The following is a 4,442-nucleotide window of genomic DNA, read 5'->3' on the forward strand; positions in this document are numbered from 1 at the left end:
CCCAATAAAATCTCTTGCTTTGTCAGCACATGTGTCTCCTCGGACAATTCATTTCCGAGTGTTAGACAAGAGCCCAGTTTCGGGCCCTGGAAGGGGTCGCCTTCCTGCAACAGTCTCAGTAGTTGTGGCTCACGGGCTCTAGAACACACGCTCAGTAGTTGTGGCGCATCAGTTTAGTTGCTCCGTGGCATGAGAGATCTTCCCGGATCAGGGATCGAACCCACATCTCCTGCATTGGCAGGTGGACTCTTTACCACCGAGCCACCAGGAAAGCCCCAGCATTTATTCTTTATAAAATTATACATTTATTTCTGTGTAACATGGCACTAGGCGTGATACAAAGCAGACCAAGCAAAGATTCAGCCTCTTTAGTGATTACAATCTTAGAGTGTCCAGTGGCTATTTTATGTAGCATCTTTTATATTGGTATGTTTTTGGAATAATTTCATGTAAAGTCCGTACTTGACCTTCTGGGGTGTATAATGGTGTCAATCACAAACAATGGGTCACTAAAAAGAGGGGAATCCATTTTCTGCAGCCCCTTTCCCACTCCAGTTGCCTCTGAGACTCTTCCTCTTGACTGGAATGCTGCTCGTTTGGAATCTGGAAGGTAAACAGACTATAGCATTTATGGAATGCCAACCACTAGAAAGAACTATGCTAGGTGCCCTGGGGAAATACACAAGACTTAACAGGCATGGTACTTGCTTTAGAGGTGAAAACCAGCACGTCTACATTTATTTACTTATTTGCAGCTAGGGTTCTTTCTTTCCAAATATCTGTTGCAAGGAATTGGCAGCTGCAGAGCTGACCTGCGAATAAATTCAGCTCCATTCACAGTTCCTAAGAATGACTGTGACCAGCTCACTCACATAGGTGAGAAGAAAATATTTTCAGAGAGAGCAGAGGCATGTAGGAAAAACTCACATACAATAAGTGGGAAAGGCTTGAGAGTGCATACATCGAACACAAATTCTTAGCTATTAAAAAGGAGCGGTCAGCCCAGTTACAGAGACAAATCTGAACATGCATCCTATAGAGGCCGCTGCCAACAGCCTGTGGACATGTCACACCCCTGCCCCCACACACACACGATTTAATGACTGTCTGCTGCCATTGCTTGACCAGGAAAATGGGTGGGCATATTTAAAGACTCTAAACTCTATTCTGGAGGAAGTGAGACTCCCAGTTCTAGAGATCACAGATAGGAAAGAGTGACTGGATTTCAAGCAGAAAAGAATAAACATTTTTGAAGTAAAACATCCTTTCTCTTTGATAGTTAACAGCAATATCTGAATCCTTAAAAATCCCTGTTCTCAGGTCATTTAGGTTGGTGTACTCAGAGAAGGCCTCAGTATAGGAACTGTATCAATATATGGGTTCCTGCTGATGACAAGGGCCCTGCAGGTTGGTCAGGTGTGGGCTGTCACCCTTCACATCCCCACCACCCAGCATGTGACATCACATCGCCACGCGTTCCTCTCTGAGACAGCATTCTCTCTCTGCCTATGGTCATCTTCCTTGGGAAAGAATAGGAGGGAGCTGAGTGGGCACTGCCTCTCTGCTTCAGGCTTCATGGCCCTTTGGAAGAAAAACAAGGTTCGCAGGCTGTCTACCATATGCCAGGAGCTGTACTGGGCACTTGCCATGCAATAAGCCATTGAATCTACCCAATCACCCAGAGAAGGGCTTTCCATTCCTTTCATCCTGAAGGTTTTAAGAACAAACAGGGGCTTCCCTGGAGGCCCAGCAGTTAAGACTTCACTTTTTAGTGCAGGGTTCGATCCCTGGTTAGGTCGGGGAGGTAGGATCTCACAAGCCTTGAGGCCAAAAAAAACCCAAAACATAAAACAGAAGTAATATTGTAACCAATTCAATAAACACTTTAAGAATGGTCCACATCAAAATGTCTAAAAAGAAGAGCAAACAGGTGCAGAAACATGCAGTTCTGTGCCAAGGTCACCAAGCTATAATATAGGAAAGGTGTGACATAATTTTGAATTACAAAGCTAAGGTCCACTTACAGGCAGGCGCTCTGTTTACATCTACCAAGAAGCCCTTCTCGATGCCAGGGACAAAGTAGCACGATAACAGATTTTAGGGGAAAATGGGACCTGCATGGACCCCGTCTTTCGAGTTTGAGGAACTCCTCTTCCTCTCCTGGTGGGGCAGGAGGGGGATATTCTTCCAGGCAGACCCTGCTTTCAGTCCTCTGCAGGAGAAAGCAGATACATGACAGACACATGAAGTTCACCCTTCAGACCTTTCTGTGGAACTGCAATATGTTCTGTTTCATGTTTCCTAAATTATTTGCAACAGGCAGCTGTGCTAGGTCAGAATCTCAGAGGTGCTCTGGGATTCCAGACAGGGTGGGGGCCGCCATCCTGCTCTCTCGGGCTTCGAATAATACAACTTACAAATGTGGGGCATTTAAGGAATTCAGGGGCTAAAAAGAGAAGCTCCTGGCTGGAAGCGGCTGAGATTCCTGGACCTCCATGGTGTCAGGGACCCATTTCAGGAATGTTTTACTTTTGCTGTGGGATTAATAATACAGCAGCCTTCTATCAGCAGTTACTGTGCTCCAAGCACTGGACCCAGGGCCTTTCAGAGGTATTGTATTCATCCAGCCCATCAGTTCTGACTTCGTTTAATCCTCTTAACCCTGAGAGGCAGGTATCAGCAACCTCATCTCACAGATGAGTAATATGCTTGGAAAACATCAATAACTCACTCAAGTTTTCACAGATTTCAGGCCAAGTCAGGATTCAAACCCAGGCTGTCTGACTCAACTGCTCATATTTTTAACAGTATATTGCCTCTAAGGAATTTATTCTGCAGCTAATGAATACATCAGACAGGCTTTTCTCCACCTCCCTACCCACCAAATGTTTGGGCAATTAAAATAGTTGTGTTCACTTATAAGGGGAATGGAAACACAACACTTGGGCTTGTCCCAGTTACATTAATTAATTTCGTCTCAGGGTTCTTGATGGTCGCATAAACCAAAGAATCTAGAATCCCATGATGAAATTATGTCATTAAAGCCCTTGGCAGCGTAGCTATTCTTTTATGTAAAAGAGATACGTGCCTCCTGAGAAGTCCTTTCCACCGCTAGACAGGATAAAATAAAATATATTAGTCATGTTAGGATTCTATACCATCATGCCGGTCTTTATGTGACATTATTGATAGGAATGCTGCTTGTTTGGAATCTGGAAGGTAAACAGAGTTTCAAATTCCAACCCTCTATTGTGGACTGTAATAAGCATGCCGCATGGTCATGCAAATTAAGGAACTCTGAAACCCCAAACCTCCAATCAGAGCGGCGGCCGCACCGACATTCCAAACACGCCTCTCTCGCTAAGGACAGCCCGGCTTAGACCGCAGAATATTTGCAGAGCCGGCGTCAAAGGCTGCTGGAGGCTCAGTATCTGGGACATCTCATCGCAGCCGCAGTCCCATCTCGGGGTGAGGTCGGTGAGGGCAAATAACTAAAGAGTTTTCTCCAAAACGCCATAGTTGGAATTCCCTCTCCCGGCCCGGGATCCCTGGCGTCCCTTCCCCTGCTGCCGGACAAAGTCCCCCCGAACCCGGGGCCTAGCCGGTCCCCCACCTCGCCCACCTGCCGCACAGGGCGCTGCCCAGCCCGGCGGGGAAGCACTTTCCTCCCGCAGAAAGGACCGAGCCCGAGACACGCCCTGGCTATCTATAGAAAATCCCGCTGAGGGTTCTGCTGACCAGTCACTCGAGATCCCTCCTTGGGCCTTATTATGTCACAGGAACCCAGAATGGAATGCGGAGGATTAAATTCCAAGCCCTTCCCGGCGGTGTGGCCGGAGGGAGGGGAGTTGGAGGCCATGTGGGCTCTCGGGTGCCCCCTACTGAGTGTCCTTGTCCCTTCGGCTCGGATGCTGGCCAGGCCGCGGCTGGTGCAGTGGTACAGGCCTCCTGAGGACTCCGGGGGCTGCAGGCAGCCCAGCCCTTTGCGCTCTTACAGCATCCAGGGACACAGCGGGGAGGGCAAGGACAGATTGGACCTTCGGAGCTCACGCTGTAGGTCTGGGTGGTTCGCTGCCCACTCCGAGGCTCAGATTCCTCACCAAAGGAACCCTTGAGACATAAGATAAAGGAATATCACATACAAAGAGGGAAGCCGGGGAGTGGATGCTACAGAGGGTGGTGACCTGCGAGCAAGGGCTGATGGGGAATTTAGAAACCCCACGGCAGTCACCGGTCAGGAATGATGCTAGAAAAGATGTGGTAAGGCGGAAATACTCCAAGTATGGGCTAATTCTATTTTAAAAGACAAGGGAATTACCAGGTTACTTCAACCTAACAATCTCTGTGTCCCTTATCCATAATACAGGATTAATAATAATGCTCATGGGCTTCCCTGGTGGATCAATAGTAAAGAGTCCGCCTGCTAATGCAGGTGACATGGG

At 47.8% G+C, this 4,442-nt stretch overlaps 1 long non-coding RNA gene across 1 annotated transcript; it reads right to left on the reverse strand.

Annotated features, from left to right (window-relative positions):
• Positions 1-317: 317 nt before the first annotated feature.
• On the reverse strand, positions 318-3,758 carry LOC129630247 (uncharacterized). The gene is made up of 3 exons (XR_008703613.1): positions 3,623-3,758; positions 2,025-2,212; positions 318-603 (listed from the first exon to the last, which is right to left on the reverse strand). It is a non-coding gene; the product is annotated as an uncharacterized LOC129630247 (long non-coding RNA).
• Positions 3,759-4,442: the final 684 nt, after the last annotated feature.

Source organism: Bubalus kerabau, chromosome 16 (genome assembly GCF_029407905.1).
Source record: "Bubalus kerabau isolate K-KA32 ecotype Philippines breed swamp buffalo chromosome 16, PCC_UOA_SB_1v2, whole genome shotgun sequence".
NCBI lineage: Eukaryota > Metazoa > Chordata > Mammalia > Artiodactyla > Bovidae > Bubalus > Bubalus kerabau.